Source organism: Haematobia irritans, chromosome 3 (assembly GCF_050003625.1).
Source record: "Haematobia irritans isolate KBUSLIRL chromosome 3, ASM5000362v1, whole genome shotgun sequence".
NCBI classification, from domain to species: domain Eukaryota; kingdom Metazoa; phylum Arthropoda; class Insecta; order Diptera; family Muscidae; genus Haematobia; species Haematobia irritans.
In genome coordinates, this window is record NC_134399.1 from 48,142,725 (window position 1) to 48,161,950 (window position 19,226).

Consider the following 19,226-nt stretch of genomic DNA (forward strand, 5'->3'; position numbering starts at 1 on the left):
TCTTGAGGCTGGAAAAAGGGAACGATCACTGGATGAGATGCCATCTTCCAAAAGGGATCAACGATCGCTTGCCTCAGTTGCTAAAGACAGCCTTGTGATGGCTATCATTAATAAAGGAGCATTGGACGGTATGGTTCCAAAGCAAAAAAGGGAGGAAATTGAGAAAGCTTTGTCTGGCGTCTACTCACAGGTGCTGGAAAAGTTTCCCGGCCCAGATCCGCGACACCAAGAGGCTGGTTGGTATCAAGGACGATTTAAGCTAGTCGCATTTGAGGACCAGCGGTCTGTAGAATGTTTTAAAGCTGCTCTGATACTAATTGGTGAAGTTTGGGAAGGAGCTGTTCTAAAGTTAGTCGAGAAGAAAGACATACCGGCTAGACCTTGTAATGTCCAACTACACTTCATAATTTTTTGAATTTAACACAGGACCCTTTATGTCTAGTTTTTCCCGAAGAAGGTGCTCAATCGTTGGACGTGGAAAAAACAGGATACGAGGTATGGGTCGAAATAAATTTTTAAATAATACGAGATCTAGGTAGACAGGGAGCCGTTGATCGCTAGCTAGCAGCCGGGTGGGGGGTTCGGGTCCCCTAGATTCTCTGATATCCTTCAATCCTGGACATAAACAAAATTATTATAGACTCCCTAAAGACATGAAATAGAACACGATGGAATATCTAACCACACATAACAAAACCCCATATGGTTAGAATTAATGTTAAACAAATTATCTTGGAGGAAAGTTGTTTTGTAAGGAATTCCTGGTGTTCTGGAATCCTTGGCCTCTTTACCCTTATCCCTGCCATGGTATTAGTGGCCTACAATGTTACTAATACCCCTACTCAGATATTACCCTACATTTACATCACCCACGTAAGAATATTGAAAAGTTTAAGGATTCATTTTAAAAATTATTTTCATTATATTTCTAATATTTTAATTAAAGTACATAATACGAGTTTTCAAAAATATCTGGTAGTTAAATAAACAATTAAATTCAAGGACAATTGTAAGAGCATATTGCAAAATCGTTTAGATAAATTTTGTGATTGTAAATTCTCTTTCCACGGAATTTTAACTGAAATTATATTAAGAAAAAATAAACTACAAATATCCTGTGGCAGGACTCTAATATTTGTTAAATTTGGACATGAAGTATTTTAGTGAGGATCAGTTAAATTAACGTGGAAAGGATACTAATTCCAAGGATTTTATATTTTTTTTTAAGTTTTTTTTTCTTTTTTTTTTCTACTAAATTTTGGGAATTATTAATTCAAAATTTTCGAAATTCTATTAATTAAACTTTCTTAGTGATTTTTTTTTCTCATTTTCATTTTTTTTCATATGCATGTAAATCAAATTTATCAATGTTATTTTTATATCAAAACTTACTTTTTTTTTTTGTTTTGTTGTTTTCAGTTTGTGTTATTTTGTTCCTTGGTTGTGGATTTTAGCCAAAGTTAAGAACTTAACATTCGATGGTGATCTCCGAGGCCTCGTTGAACATGGTCGTATGTTGTTGTTTTTGCTGTTGAACTTTACTTTACTTTCCTTAGCTAGCTATAAATTGGTTAATAAGAATGAAATTGATAAATTGATGATTTTATGCATATGCCTGGCTGATAAAATTGTAATAATTAAATTCATACATATATAACAACATTCTGGGGGTTTTGAACTTGGATCGCTAGATATGGTTGGTTTTCAGTCGGCGCTTTAGCGCTCTGGGCTAGCGGCTGATGTGGTCTATATGCAGCATTTGCAAGACATGGATCACTGGGAGTCAATGGTGTCTCGTTGAACAAACCACCAGCTGGTGAGAGAGTTATTTTTAGATTCTCTCCAATTGGGTGATATACTCTCACACACAGAGTATCTATGAGTGGCTAAAAGCTTCCGCCTGTTGATAGGCCTTTGGTTGAGAATGGGCACACTCTTGGACAAAAGGATAGGAGCACTGGGCTTTGGTATTTCCAGGTGTATCACCGAATCCTCCGATGATTGTTGGTTACAATTTCGCCTCACAGAAATTTATCAGAACAGAAATTCTTCTTATTTACTGTTGTGGAAATAACTCATAAACGAGGAATTTCTTTAGGTTACTTCAGGGTGGGAAACCCTCTCCAAAATTAATGAAATTGCGTTTATCTGTTACAAAAAGAAATAGATTTTTTTTTGTAAATTTCCACACCACTGTCATGCTTTAAAAACTCTTACCTCAAAAAAGAAATAAAATTCAGCCTTTAAACATTTACAGCATGAATACCCAAAAACAAAATTTCGCGCAAATAATAAATTGGCAGGAATTTAATGCCTCTTAATTGAAAACTCCCTCAAATTACCTAAAGGAAATTAGGCAAATTATATCAGATTCACAATAACTTTTTGCACTAGATTTACCGCAATAATTTAAGGTAGAATTTTGTAAAAAAAAAATTCAATTATGAACAATTGGTTCTCGTTCAATTGTTACAGCTTTCAATTCTTACATTCAAACACTTATTATTGAGAATGTTTCCTGTACTGCGCTTGAAAAACAAAAGCAAGCTCATACCCTGGTGCAATTTTATTTATATGAGCTGAGGAACTAGATCACTTCCCACCACTAAGATCAATATAGGAATGGTGTGAAATTTGAAAGATATCGACCGCTATGTTCTAAAAAAAATACAGTTTTAGTTCTCACACTTTGGTCAACAATTACCTGAGAATAGTTTGTCTCATGACCGTTTGCCCTTGGCTCGAAATGACAATAAGAAAAATATGAATTATAAAATAAAAAAAAAGAAAAAATACTAATAGTAATTATAAAAAAAACAACCCTCACTGGGGTTTGAACCGGGGTCACCAGTCATTCGAGGCCAACGTTCTACCAACCAAGCCATTGCAACCCATGAGAGACCTGCTGACTAAAACAATGTTTACCCCGTTGGACTTCGAAATCCTACAGATGTTTCTACTTGGAGAGTAAAGAGCAAAGCCATTGAGAGTCAAATTGTAGTTATATATACCCGTATATACGTTATTGGGCCAAACTATGTACAAGACCCATCAAACATTTCAGTGACTACATCATAGTGATATACATTTACATGTAAGACAAAAAAAAAATATTCATCACAAAACCGGGTAATATCGGTCTATTAGACGGCGATATTAATCGGAGAATACTAACTCTAGGATCGCATATCCTTTGCGTGATATGTACCAGTGGAATTTCCATCTATGTCTTTGAGGACATAATAATTGGTTCCTATTTTATCTTTTACAATTGCTTTGATGAAAGTTGGCGCAAGCTTAGAGCTGAATCTCTTTTCAGCACTGCTTTGGGAAAAGTTTCTCCTGTAAACTATTTGTCCAACAGAAAAAGATACAGGACGAGTCCGTAAATTATATTGGTCACGATTAGTATTATATGCCTTTGCAATGTTTTCTCGTATTTCTTTCCGAACGAGAGCAAGTTTGTCCTCTCTTTTCAATGGGGATATTGGGTCATCCAAAAGATTGACATGCCTCAAAAGCTTATATGAATCGCCGTGGGTAATCATATCAAACCCGAATGTGGCGAAATAAGGAGAACATTTGATGGCTTGATGAAAAGCATTTCTCAAGGCACAACTTATTGAACTCAAATGTTCATCCCACATTCTATGGTCCTCTTTCAAATAAGCTCGTATTGCCGCTATGATAGATCTGTTCACACGCTCAGAGGCATTCGCTTGAGGTGAATATAGCGCGGTATAAATATGTTGAATACCCATTCTGGTTAAAAATGCATTAAAATCACCGGCCCGAAACTGGGAACCATTATCACTGATAATAAACTCGGGTACACCGAAGACATGAAAAATGTCCTTCAAAAGGAATTCTTGGATAACACCAGACGTAAATTTTTTCAAAGGGCAAAGCCAATGAAACTTTGTTAAATGGTCTAGAACAATTAATAGACCAATATGTCCACTCTTTGATCTCGGGTATGGTCCCAAAATATCCACATATAAGCGTTGAAATGGCCGTATTGAGACGACGGGTTTGCCCATTTCCGGCTTTAAAATTACATTAGGGTGCTTCGTGGTTTTACAAATATGACACTCCCTCACATAGTCCCGGACGTCCGTGACCATACCTGGCCAATAAAAATTTCGCCGTATTAATTCCAAAGTCTTCGTCATACCACCATGGGCAGTTATTGTAGAGTCATGAAATCGAGATATAATACTTAAACGAAGGTTTCTAGGAATCCACAACTTCCAGGTATTATTCTCCTGTTCTTCAGTCCCTCTATAAAAATCGTTCCGAATATACACGAATTTATCAATTATCCTTAAGTCAGGGTATTTCGACTCATTTTCCCGAATTTTCAGTCTCAAGTCCACGTATTCACTATCATCAAAACAAGGCGAATCCAGATCAACTTCTGGCTCAGAAATTTCGATGCCTGAAACTTCTCCGAAATCCATCCGAGACAGAGCATCCGGTACTACATGATTTTTTCCTTGGCGATGACTAATAGTGAATTTGAAAGATTGTAGTTTAAATACCCATCTGGCTAAACGCCCTGATAAGTCCGGTTGCGACATGAGCCAAAGCAATGAGGAGTGATCCGTTATGATCTCAAACTCCTGCATCTCCAAATAGCAACGGAAACGCTTAACTGCTTCGATGGCTGCAAGACATTCCTTCTCCGTTACGCTATAGTTCCTTTGGGCAGTATTTAGTTTTTTTGACATATAAGCAATGGGTCGCTCTTCACCATCTTTGTCTAATTGTACTAAAACTGCCCCTATACCGTAATCGGAGGCGTCGCAATGAACGAAGAACTTTTTCGTAAAATCTGGGTTAGCCAGAACTGGTGCAGTGGTAAGACGCTTCTTCACTAACTCAAATGCCTCGTCTGCCTCTGAAGTCCATTGAAATTTGCGTTTGGATGAGAGGGTCTCAGTAATCGGAAAAGTTAAGGACGAAAAGTTTTCAATGAAGCGTCTGTACCAGCCAGCTAACCCAAGGAATCCACGAACCTGTTTTACAGTTCTTGGTGTTGGCCATTTGCTGATCGCTTCTACCTTTTCGGGGTCAGTTCTTATACCACCATTTCCTATAATATAGCCAAGATATTTTACTTCTGTGACACAGAAGTGGCTTTTCTCAATATTGAGAGTTAAATTAGCCTTACGAAACTCTTCGGCTATACGAACTAAAACGGACAAATGACTATTGGCCTGTGGCAATCTCGAAAATATTCCCTCAATACTTTGAAGAACCCACATCGATCTCATGAGAAATCATTGTCGTTCTGCCTAAGCCTTCCTTACAATAATTAGGGAACAAATCGATAATCGATGACAACTGTCGAGTCTGAGATGGGCTGAGTGGATATTTATTATCCGATGTGATCTTGTGTGAGGCTACTTCATTCAAACAAGACATATCAGTTAAACAGCAAGGGTCAACATTAAGCGACGAATCGGATATGATGGCCGATTCAAAAACGTCAGAGGCTATACCAAAGGCTTCCCAAAAATCAAGACCCAAAATAAGTCGTTGCGTTATGGAAGGAACAATTAACATTTTCAATTGTTTGGTCTGATTACGAAAAGTGACATCGGTAATTAAAAATCCCAAGGTCTTTTGAAATTTGCCATCCGCAGTCTGAACAAAAGTTTTTGCAGGTACATAATGATCAAAAATCGAAAAATCATGCTGGGCTAAAGTTGCTCCAATACACGATACGTTTGCTCCTGTATCAAGCAAACCTAGTTCTTCAAAATACAAAAAATTTATTCTGGCATAAAATCGTCTGTCTTTTGGATTGCAGACAATTGATGATATTATGTATTTAGATAAACTTTTGCGTAGCCGGAAATACTTTCGCATGCGAACAGTAGACCTCTTGGGGCGTTTCGTTTCGATCGTGTCAACTGAAAATATTTCATTACGTTTCCTGATGTATTCGGCATATCTCTCATGATACGGTCTAATCGGGTATAATTTTTTTATGAAGGTTGTGTGGTGAGAAGAATCTCGAGGAAGAATAGATATATCATTTGGTTGACAGAATTTGGTTTTAGTATTTGGCTCGTTTAAATCTTCAGAAGAAGAATTTGAAACTGTTATGTGTTCTGTTGTGACGGGTTGTGGCGCATCGAGTTTTTTGACAAAGATACTTTCCTAGCTGCGCATTTGGCACACTGTGGCTTATAAATATCTTTAGTGCCACATCCGTAGCAAAATACCTTTCTGTCGCGAACACAATCGTCCCAAAAGTGTCCCGGTTCATCACAATTCCAACACTTGTATGTGCTACAATTTTGATTAACTGCATCCACAATCGCTGGTGCAGTGGTATCAGAAACACCATCCTCTCCACTGTAGATTTCAGAAACGTTTCTACGTCCCGAAATGGGCGGACTGGGATACGATTTGCTGGGGAAACCCCTTCGGAAATTTTCGTCCGATAATAAATTCTCGCGCATTTGCACAAGTCTCCGTAAATGCGCTATGGAATACACAGGCACATACAACAATTCATGCCTAATATCCGGCCTCAGATTGCGGATTAGAATTTCGACTAATTCCGATTCTTCCATAGGCTGTTCAAGTCTGTCCATAATGGAACAGATAGAGTCGTAAAAGGATTCAAAAGTTTCACCAGGTTTCATTTTCCTGTTGCGAACCTCTTCCTTTCTGTCATAAACCGAACGCATGTCTTTATATTGGGACTTCAAAGCCGCACAAAACTCATTCCATTCTATAAAAGGCACCTGTTTATGGTATCTCCAATACCATTCATGAGCTTTGTTCGTCAAAAGAATATTTAGATTTTTACAAATCAAATCGAAATTATTATTAAAATGCTCAGCAGTAAGAGATTTAATTCGATATAAAAACTCGTCTACTGTGAGGCCATTACTAGAACCATCAAATTTTACATTCCAATTCTGTATTATGGATGTGACCTTTTCAGCATTTGGAACAGGAGAACTAGAATTTTTGGACTGTCTGTGACTATGTCCATTTGTGTTATAGTTCGAATTATACGGTTCAGTTCTTGATTGTGAGTTGGGAAAATGTTCATGCGGGTGAGAAGCTGGTGGTTGTGATTTATGCGAACAATTCGGAGGATTTCTGGAAATTTGTAAATTTTGCATCATTTGCATAACACTTTGTTCAATCATCCGTCCAATTCGATCATAATCTATCTCACCTGAATCATTGTGATTTCGTAGATTAGTCTCATTTGCCGAATTTCGAGTGGCGGCAATTTCTGGTTGAAGAACATTACCAGAAGACACAGAATTTGACATTTCGACATTGCTATCATGAGGGCTTGCCTCTAAACTAAAATGTTGGTCGTATGATAAATTTCTGTAGAAATTTCTTGTATGAGGCCTATTTACAAGAGCGCCCCTAGGTTTTCCACGACCAGAAGACTTAGTTTTCTTGGTGGACCCCGTGGGATTGATATTGTCTGGTGCACTATGTAATTCTGGTGTATACTTTCGAAGATCGGAAAGCTCGCACGACACCTGACAATTTGGACAATTCGAAGAGGAAGATAGGGACTCTTCAATACAGCCTCGGTGAAAAATGTGAGAACATGTCATAATTTTATAACAATCTTGTGATTCGAAATTCATGACATTGTCACAAATAACACATTTCAATTCATTATTTTCCATTATCCTATTTTGATCCTCAGGAGGAGCTGAAGGACGAAGAGGACTATGTGGTATTGGCATGCTTCAATATTTCCCCCTCAAATTATAATAAAAAAAAAAATCGTGACTCTGAACAAGATTTCCTTTGCTTTGCAACTCGAATATAATACAATTGTAGATTTTTTTCATAAATATTTATCTTACGTTGATGGGTGAGTAAAAGAATAGGGTAATTTTTCTTTTCTACTAAAACTTTCTAAACTGGGCTATGGGAGAATGCTTTTCATATATTTTCCAATAGAATTAGCAAACCAGCATACTAAAATTCCAAGCAAAAACTGTAACATGTGGACTTTAAAATGCAATAAGCGATAATAAAGTAGATCCTAACAGAAACAGGATGCTGATAACTAGCTTTAATCTACTTGAACGTACGTGAAACCATTCCCAGAAATTCCAGTACCACCTCTCTATTAGAGCACTGAGTGCAATGAAAATATTAACGAATGCGTTCTTGGTCATAACCCGAAACCATCAGATTTAAGAATATCCAAAGAAGTTCGTTAAGTATTAAAAGCAAATATTACTCCTCAAGTGGTGTTCCTGCAATCCCTTTAAGGATGAAATTTACATTATCCTGAATTAAATTTATCGTGAGCAAGAAGTTTCTTATGGATAAGATTCTTAAAGTCCCACGCTGGGCGCCATTTATCTATGTAATGTCCAACTACACTTCATAATTTTTTGAATTTAACACAGGACCCTTTATGTCTAGTTTCTCCCGAAGAAGGTGCTCAATCGTTGGACGTGGAAAAACAGGATACGAGGTATGGGTCGAAATAAATTTTTAAATAATACGAGATCTAGGTAGACAGGGAGCCGTTGATCGCTAGCTAGCAGCCGGGTGGGGGGTTCGGGTCCCCTAGATTCTCTGATATCCTTCAATCCTGGACATAAACAAAATTATTATAGACTCCCTAAAGACATGAAATAGAACACGATGGAATATCTAACCACACATAACAAAACCCCATATGGTTAGAATTAATGTTAAACAAATTATCTTGGAGGAAAGTTGTTTTGTAAGGAATTCCTGGTGTTCTGGAATCCTTGGCCTCTTTACCCTTATCCCTGCCATGGTATTAGTGGCCTACAATGTTACTAATACCCCTACTCAGATATTACCCTACATTTACATCACCCACGTAAGAATATTGAAAAGTTTAAGGATTCATTTTAAAAATTATTTTCATTATATTTCTAATATTTTAATTAAAGTACATAATACGAGTTTTCAAAAATATCTGGTAGTTAAATAAACAATTAAATTCAAGGACAATTGTAAGAGCATATTGCAAAATCGTTTAGATAAATTTTGTGATTGTAAATTCTCTTTCCACGGAATTTTAACTGAAATTATATTAAGAAAAAATAAACTACAAATATCCTGTGGCAGGACTCTAATATTTGTTAAATTTGGACATGAAGTATTTTAGTGAGGATCAGTTAAATTAACGTGGAAAGGATACTAATTCCAAGGATTTTATATTTTTTTTTAAGTTTTTTTTTTCTTTTTTTTTTCTACTAAATTTTGGGAATTATTAATTCAAAATTTTCGAAATTCTATTAATTAAACTTTCTTAGTGATTTTTTTTTTCTCATTTTCATTTTTTTTCATATGCATGTAAATCAAATTTATCAATGTTATTTTTATATCAAAACTTACTTTTTTTTTTTGTTTTGTTGTTTTCAGTTTGTGTTATTTTGTTCCTTGGTTGTGGATTTTAGCCAAAGTTAAGAACTTAACATTCGATGGTGATCTCCGAGGCCTCGTTGAACATGGTCGTATGTTGTTGTTTTTGCTGTTGAACTTTACTTTACTTTCCTTAGCTAGCTATAAATTGGTTAATAAGAATGAAATTGATAAATTGATGATTTTATGCATATGCCTGGCTGATAAAATTGTAATAATTAAATTCATACATATATAACAACATTCTGGGGGTTTTGAACTTGGATCGCTAGATATGGTTGGTTTTCAGTCGGCGCTTTAGCGCTCTGGGCTAGCGGCTGATGTGGTCGATATGCAGCATTTGCAAGACATGGATCACTGGGAGTCAATGGTGTCTCGTTGAACAAACCACCAGCTGGTGAGAGAGTTATTTTTAGATTCTCTCCAATTGGGTGATATACTCTCACACACAGAGTATCTATGAGTGGCTAAAAGCTTCCGCCTGTTGATAGGCCTTTGGTTGAGAATGGGCACACTCTTGGACAAAAGGATAGGAGCACTGGGCTTTGGTATTTCCAGGTGTATCACCGAATCCTCCGATGATTGTTGGTTACAATTTCGCCTCACAGAAATTTATCAGAACAGAAATTCTTCTTATTTACTGTTGTGGAAATAACTCATAAACGAGGAATTTCTTTAGGTTACTTCAGGGTGGGAAACCCTCTCCAAAATTAATGAAATTGCGTTTATCTGTTACAAAAAGAAATAGATTTTTTTTTTGTAAATTTCCACACCACTGTCATGCTTTAAAAACTCTTACCTCAAAAAAGAAATAAAATTCAGCCTTTAAACATTTACAGCATGAATACCCAAAAACAAAATTTCGCGCAAATAATAAATTGGCAGGAATTTAATGCCTCTTAATTGAAAACTCCCTCAAATTACCTAAAGGAAATTAGGCAAATTATATCAGATTCACAATAACTTTTTGCACTAGATTTACCGCAATAATTTAAGGTAGAATTTTGTAAAAAAAAAATTCAATTATGAACAATTGGTTCTCGTTCAATTGTTACAGCTTTCAATTCTTACATTCAAACACTTATTATTGAGAATGTTTCCTGTACTGCGCTTGAAAAACAAAAGCAAGCTCATACCCTGGTGCAATTTTATTTATATGAGCTGAGGAACTAGATCACTTCCCACCACTAAGATCAATATAGGAATGGTGTGAAATTTGAAAGATATCGACCGCTATGTTCTAAAAAAAATACAGTTTTAGTTCTCACACTTTGGTCAACAATTACCTGAGAATAGTTTGTCTCATGACCGTTTGCCCTTGGCTCGAAATGACAATAAGAAAAATATGAATTATAAAATAAAAAAAAAGAAAAAATACTAATAGTAATTATAAAAAAAACAACCCTCACTGGGGTTTGAACCGGGGTCACCAGTCATTCGAGGCCAACGTTCTACCAACCAAGCCATTGCAACCCATGAGAGACCTGCTGACTAAAACAATGTTTACCCCGTTGGACTTCGAAATCCTACAGATGTTTCTACTTGGAGAGTAAAGAGCAAAGCCATTGAGAGTCAAATTGTAGTTATATATACCCGTATATACGTTATTGGGCCAAACTATGTACAAGACCCATCAAACATTTCAGTGACTACATCATAGTGATATACATTTACATGTAAGACAAAAAAAAAATATTCATCACAAAACCGGGTAATATCGGTCTATTAGACGGCGATATTAATCGGAGAATACTAACTCTAGGATCGCATATCCTTTGCGTGATATGTACCAGTGGAATTTCCATCTATGTCTTTGAGGACATAATAATTGGTTCCTATTTTATCTTTTACAATTGCTTTGATGAAAGTTGGCGCAAGCTTAGAGCTGAATCTCTTTTCAGCACTGCTTTGGGAAAAGTTTCTCCTGTAAACTATTTGTCCAACAGAAAAAGATACAGGACGAGTCCGTAAATTATATTGGTCACGATTAGTATTATATGCCTTTGCAATGTTTTCTCGTATTTCTTTCCGAACGAGAGCAAGTTTGTCCTCTCTTTTCAATGGGGATATTGGGTCATCCAAAAGATTGACATGCCTCAAAAGCTTATATGAATCGCCGTGGGTAATCATATCAAACCCGAATGTGGCGAAATAAGGAGAACATTTGATGGCTTGATGAAAAGCATTTCTCAAGGCACAACTTATTGAACTCAAATGTTCATCCCACATTCTATGGTCCTCTTTCAAATAAGCTCGTATTGCCGCTATGATAGATCTGTTCACACGCTCAGAGGCATTCGCTTGAGGTGAATATAGCGCGGTATAAATATGTTGAATACCCATTCTGGTTAAAAATGCATTAAAATCACCGGCCCGAAACTGGGAACCATTATCACTGATAATAAACTCGGGTACACCGAAGACATGAAAAATGTCCTTCAAAAGGAATTCTTGGATAACACCAGACGTAAATTTTTTCAAAGGGCAAAGCCAATGAAACTTTGTTAAATGGTCTAGAACAATTAATAGACCAATATGTCCACTCTTTGATCTCGGGTATGGTCCCAAAATATCCACATATAAGCGTTGAAATGGCCGTATTGAGACGACGGGTTTGCCCATTTCCGGCTTTAAAATTACATTAGGGTGCTTCGTGGTTTTACAAATATGACACTCCCTCACATAGTCCCGGACGTCCGTGACCATACCTGGCCAATAAAAATTTCGCCGTATTAATTCCAAAGTCTTCGTCATACCACCATGGGCAGTTATTGTAGAGTCATGAAATCGAGATATAATACTTAAACGAAGGTTTCTAGGAATCCACAACTTCCAGGTATTATTCTCCTGTTCTTCAGTCCCTCTATAAAAATCGTTCCGAATATACACGAATTTATCAATTATCCTTAAGTCAGGGTATTTCGACTCATTTTCCCGAATTTTCAGTCTCAAGTCCACGTATTCACTATCATCAAAACAAGGCGAATCCAGATCAACTTCTGGCTCAGAAATTTCGATGCCTGAAACTTCTCCGAAATCCATCCGAGACAGAGCATCCGGTACTACATGATTTTTTCCTTGGCGATGACTAATAGTGAATTTGAAAGATTGTAGTTTAAATACCCATCTGGCTAAACGCCCTGATAAGTCCGGTTGCGACATGAGCCAAAGCAATGAGGAGTGATCCGTTATGATCTCAAACTCCTGCATCTCCAAATAGCAACGGAAACGCTTAACTGCTTCGATGGCTGCAAGACATTCCTTCTCCGTTACGCTATAGTTCCTTTGGGCAGTATTTAGTTTTTTTGACATATAAGCAATGGGTCGCTCTTCACCATCTTTGTCTAATTGTACTAAAACTGCCCCTATACCGTAATCGGAGGCGTCGCAATGAACGAAGAACTTTTTCGTAAAATCTGGGTTAGCCAGAACTGGTGCAGTGGTAAGACGCTTCTTCACTAACTCAAATGCCTCGTCTGCCTCTGAAGTCCATTGAAATTTGCGTTTGGATGAGAGGGTCTCAGTAATCGGAAAAGTTAAGGACGAAAAGTTTTCAATGAAGCGTCTGTACCAGCCAGCTAACCCAAGGAATCCACGAACCTGTTTTACAGTTCTTGGTGTTGGCCATTTGCTGATCGCTTCTACCTTTTCGGGGTCAGTTCTTATACCACCATTTCCTATAATATAGCCAAGATATTTTACTTCTGTGACACAGAAGTGGCTTTTCTCAATATTGAGAGTTAAATTAGCCTTACGAAACTCTTCGGCTATACGAACTAAAACGGACAAATGACTATTGGCCTGTGGCAATCTCGAAAATATTCCCTAAATACTGTGGAGCGGATACGCATCCTTTTTAGTTACTTGGTTTAGTTTGCGAGCATCTAAACACAAGCGAACTTTATTGGGTTTCAGGACTAGACGCATTGGTGAGCTCCACGGGGAGGTGGACTGCTCAATCACCCCAAGTGCCAACATGCGATCTATCTCCTGGAACATTACCCTTTCCACAGCTGGTGAGACCGGGTAATATCTTTGTTTGATTGGCTTTGAAGAACCCACATCGATCTCATGAGAAATCATTGTCGTTCTGCCTAAGCCTTCCTTACAATAATTAGGGAACAAATCGATAATCGATGACAACTGTCGAGTCTGAGATGGGCTGAGTGGATATTTATTATCCGATGTGATCTTGTGTGAGGCTACTTCATTCAAACAAGACATATCAGTTAAACAGCAAGGGTCAACATTAAGCGACGAATCGGATATGATGGCCGATTCAAAAACGTCAGAGGCTATACCAAAGGCTTCCCAAAAATCAAGACCCAAAATAAGTCGTTGCGTTATGGAAGGAACAATTAACATTTTCAATTGTTTGGTCTGATTACGAAAAGTGACATCGGTAATTAAAAATCCCAAGGTCTTTTGAAATTTGCCATCCGCAGTCTGAACAAAAGTTTTTGCAGGTACATAATGATCAAAAATCGAAAAATCATGCTGGGCTAAAGTTGCTCCAATACACGATACGTTTGCTCCTGTATCAAGCAAACCTAGTTCTTCAAAATACAAAAAATTTATTCTGGCATAAAATCGTCTGTCTTTTGGATTGCAGACAATTGATGATATTATGTATTTAGATAAACTTTTGCGTAGCCGGAAATACTTTCGCATGCGAACAGTAGACCTCTTGGGGCGTTTCGTTTCGATCGTGTCAACTGAAAATATTTCATTACGTTTCCTGATGTATTCGGCATATCTCTCATGATACGGTCTAATCGGGTATAATTTTTTTATGAAGGTTGTGTGGTGAGAAGAATCTCGAGGAAGAATAGATATATCATTTGGTTGACAGAATTTGGTTTTAGTATTTGGCTCGTTTAAATCTTCAGAAGAAGAATTTGAAACTGTTATGTGTTCTGTTGTGACGGGTTGTGGCGCATCGAGTTTTTTGACAAAGATACTTTCCTAGCTGCGCATTTGGCACACTGTGGCTTATAAATATCTTTAGTGCCACATCCGTAGCAAAATACCTTTCTGTCGCGAACACAATCGTCCCAAAAGTGTCCCGGTTCATCACAATTCCAACACTTGTATGTGCTACAATTTTGATTAACTGCATCCACAATCGCTGGTGCAGTGGTATCAGAAACACCATCCTCTCCACTGTAGATTTCAGAAACGTTTCTACGTCCCGAAATGGGCGGACTGGGATACGATTTGCTGGGGAAACCCCTTCGGAAATTTTCGTCCGATAATAAATTCTCGCGCATTTGCACAAGTCTCCGTAAATGCGCTATGGAATACACAGGCACATACAACAATTCATGCCTAATATCCGGCCTCAGATTGCGGATTAGAATTTCGACTAATTCCGATTCTTCCATAGGCTGTTCAAGTCTGTCCATAATGGAACAGATAGAGTCGTAAAAGGATTCAAAAGTTTCACCAGGTTTCATTTTCCTGTTGCGAACCTCTTCCTTTCTGTCATAAACCGAACGCATGTCTTTATATTGGGACTTCAAAGCCGCACAAAACTCATTCCATTCTATAAAAGGCACCTGTTTATGGTATCTCCAATACCATTCATGAGCTTTGTTCGTCAAAAGAATATTTAGATTTTTACAAATCAAATCGAAATTATTATTAAAATGCTCAGCAGTAAGAGATTTAATTCGATATAAAAACTCGTCTACTGTGAGGCCATTACTAGAACCATCAAATTTTACATTCCAATTCTGTATTATGGATGTGACCTTTTCAGCATTTGGAACAGGAGAACTAGAATTTTTGGACTGTCTGTGACTATGTCCATTTGTGTTATAGTTCGAATTATACGGTTCAGTTCTTGATTGTGAGTTGGGAAAATGTTCATGCGGGTGAGAAGCTGGTGGTTGTGATTTATGCGAACAATTCGGAGGATTTCTGGAAATTTGTAAATTTTGCATCATTTGCATAACACTTTGTTCAATCATCCGTCCAATTCGATCATAATCTATCTCACCTGAATCATTGTGATTTCGTAGATTAGTCTCATTTGCCGAATTTCGAGTGGCGGCAATTTCTGGTTGAAGAACATTACCAGAAGACACAGAATTTGACATTTCGACATTGCTATCATGAGGGCTTGCCTCTAAACTAAAATGTTGGTCGTATGATAAATTTCTGTAGAAATTTCTTGTATGAGGCCTATTTACAAGAGCGCCCCTAGGTTTTCCACGACCAGAAGACTTAGTTTTCTTGGTGGACCCCGTGGGATTGATATTGTCTGGTGCACTATGTAATTCTGGTGTATACTTTCGAAGATCGGAAAGCTCGCACGACACCTGACAATTTGGACAATTCGAAGAGGAAGATAGGGACTCTTCAATACAGCCTCGGTGAAAAATGTGAGAACATGTCATAATTTTATAACAATCTTGTGATTCGAAATTCATGACATTGTCACAAATAACACATTTCAATTCATTATTTTCCATTATCCTATTTTGATCCTCAGGAGGAGCTGAAGGACGAAGAGGACTATGTGGTATTGGCATGCTTCAATATTTCCCCCTCAAATTATAATAAAAAAAAAAATCGTGACTCTGAACAAGATTTCCTTTGCTTTGCAACTCGAATATAATACAATTGTAGATTTTTTTCATAAATATTTATCTTACGTTGATGGGTGAGTAAAAGAATAGGGTAATTTTTCTTTTCTACTAAAACTTTCTAAACTGGGCTATGGGAGAATGCTTTTCATATATTTTCCAATAGAATTAGCAAACCAGCATACTAAAATTCCAAGCAAAAACTGTAACATGTGGACTTTAAAATGCAATAAGCGATAATAAAGTAGATCCTAACAGAAACAGGATGCTGATAACTAGCTTTAATCTACTTGAACGTACGTGAAACCATTCCCAGAAATTCCAGTACCACCTCTCTATTAGAGCACTGAGTGCAATGAAAATATTAACGAATGCGTTCTTGGTCATAACCCGAAACCATCAGATTTAAGAATATCCAAAGAAGTTCGTTAAGTATTAAAAGCAAATATTACTCCTCAAGTGGTGTTCCTGCAATCCCTTTAAGGATGAAATTTACATTATCCTGAATTAAATTTATCGTGAGCAAGAAGTTTCTTATGGATAAGATTCTTAAAGTCCCACGCTGGGCGCCATTTATCTATGTAATGTCCAACTACACTTCATAATTTTTTGAATTTAACACAGGACCCTTTATGTCTAGTTTCTCCCGAAGAAGGTGCTCAATCGTTGGACGTGGAAAAACAGGATACGAGGTATGGGTCGAAATAAATTTTTAAATAATACGAGATCTAGGTAGACAGGGAGCCGTTGATCGCTAGCTAGCAGCCGGGTGGGGGGTTCGGGTCCCCTAGATTCTCTGATATCCTTCAATCCTGGACATAAACAAAATTATTATAGACTCCCTAAAGACATGAAATAGAACACGATGGAATATCTAACCACACATAACAAAACCCCATATGGTTAGAATTAATGTTAAACAAATTATCTTGGAGGAAAGTTGTTTTGTAAGGAATTCCTGGTGTTCTGGAATCCTTGGCCTCTTTACCCTTATCCCTGCCATGGTATTAGTGGCCTACAATGTTACTAATACCCCTACTCAGATATTACCCTACATTTACATCACCCACGTAAGAATATTGAAAAGTTTAAGGATTCATTTTAAAAATTATTTTCATTATATTTCTAATATTTTAATTAAAGTACATAATACGAGTTTTCAAAAATATCTGGTAGTTAAATAAACAATTAAATTCAAGGACAATTGTAAGAGCATATTGCAAAATCGTTTAGATAAATTTTGTGATTGTAAATTCTCTTTCCACGGAATTTTAACTGAAATTATATTAAGAAAAAATAAACTACAAATATCCTGTGGCAGGACTCTAATATTTGTTAAATTTGGACATGAAGTATTTTAGTGAGGATCAGTTAAATTAACGTGGAAAGGATACTAATTCCAAGGATTTTATATTTTTTTTTAAGTTTTTTTTTTCTTTTTTTTTTTTCTACTAAATTTTGGGAATTATTAATTCAAAATTTTCGAAATTCTATTAATTAAACTTTCTTAGTGATTTTTTTTTTCTCATTTTCATTTTTTTTCATATGCATGTAAATCAAATTTATCAATGTTATTTTTATATCAAAACTTACTTTTTTTTTTGTTTTGTTGTTTTCAGTTTGTGTTATTTTGTTCCTTGGTTGTGGATTTTAGCCAAAGTTAAGAACTTAACATTCGATGGTGATCTCCGAGGCCTCGTTGAACATGGTCGTATGTTGTTGTTTTTGCTGTTGAACTTTACTTTACTTTCCTTAGCTAGCTATAAATTGGTTAATAAGAATGAAATTGATAAATTGATGATTTTATGCATATGCCTGGCTGATAAAATTGTAATAATTAAATTCATACATATATAACAACATTCTGGGGGTTTGAACTTGGATCGCTAGATATGGTTGGTTTTCAGTCGGCGCTTTAGCGCTCTGGGCTAGCGGCTGATGTGGTCGATATGCAGCATTTGCAAGACATGGATCACTGGGAGTCAATGGTGGTCTCGTTGAACAAACCACCAGCTGGTGAGAGAGTTATTTTTAGATTCTCTCCAATTGGGTGATATACTCTCACACACAGAGTATCTATGAGTGGCTAAAAGCTTCCGCCTGTTGATAGGCCTTTGGTTGAGAATGGGCACACTCTTGGACAAAAGGATAGGAGCACTGGGCTTTGGTATTTCCAGGTGTATCACCGAATCCTCCGATGATTGTTGGTTACAATTTCGCCTCACAGAAATTTATCAGAACAGAAATTCTTCTTATTTACTGTTGTGGAAATAACTCATAAACGAGGAATTTCTTTAGGTTACTTCAGGGTGGGAAACCCTCTCCAAAATTAATGAAATTGCGTTTATCTGTTACAAAAAGAAATAGATTTTTTTTTTGTAAATTTCCACACCACTGTCATGCTTTAAAAACTCTTACCTCAAAAAAGAAATAAAATTCAGCCTTTAAACATTTACAGCATGAATACCCAAAAACAAAATTTCGCGCAAATAATAAATTGGCAGGAATTTAATGCCTCTTAATTGAAAACTCCCTCAAATTACCTAAAGGAAATTAGGCAAATTATATCAGATTCACAATAACTTTTTGCACTAGATTTACCGCAATAATTTAAGGTAGAATTTTGTAAAAAAAAAAATTCAATTATGAACAATTGGTTCTCGTTCAATTGTTACAGCTTTCAATTCTTACATTCAAACACTTATTATTGAGAATGTTTCCTGTACTGCGCTTGAAAAACAAAAGCAAGCTCATACCCTGGTGCAATTTTATTTATATGAGCTGAGGAACTAGATCACTTCCCACCACTAAGATCAATATAGGAATGGTGTGAAATTTGAAAGATATCGACCGCTATGTTCTAAAAAAAATACAGTTTTAGTTCTCACACTTTGGTCAACAATTACCTGAGAATAGTTTGTCTCATGACCGTTTGCCCTTGGCTCGAAATGACAATAAGAAAAATATGAATTATAAAATAAAAAAAAAAGAAAAAATACTAATAGTAATTATAAAAAAACAACCCTCACTGGGGTTTGAACCGGGGTCACCAGTCATTCGAGGCCAACGTTCTACCAACCAAGCCATTGCAACCCATGAGAGACCTGCTGACTAAAACAATGTTTACCCCGTTGGACTTCGAAATCCTACAGATGTTTCTACTTGGAGAGTAAAGAGCAAAGCCATTGAGAGTCAAATTGTAGTTATATATACCCGTATATACGT

General features: G+C 36.7%; 1 protein-coding gene and 1 long non-coding RNA gene across 13 annotated transcripts in view; one reads left to right on the top strand and one right to left on the bottom strand.

The window, feature by feature from the left end:
* dtn (transmembrane protein 132C dtn) overlaps nucleotides 1–19,226 on the top strand; it is a 604,515-nt gene that overhangs the window by 128,294 nt on the left and 456,995 nt on the right. The gene's annotated exons all lie outside the window — the stretch shown is intronic.
* Nucleotides 17,718–19,209, bottom strand: LOC142229973 (uncharacterized). Its single transcript, XR_012720546.1, has 2 exons — nucleotides 18,420–19,209; nucleotides 17,718–18,349 (listed from the first exon to the last, which is right to left on the bottom strand). It is a non-coding gene; the product is annotated as an uncharacterized LOC142229973 (long non-coding RNA).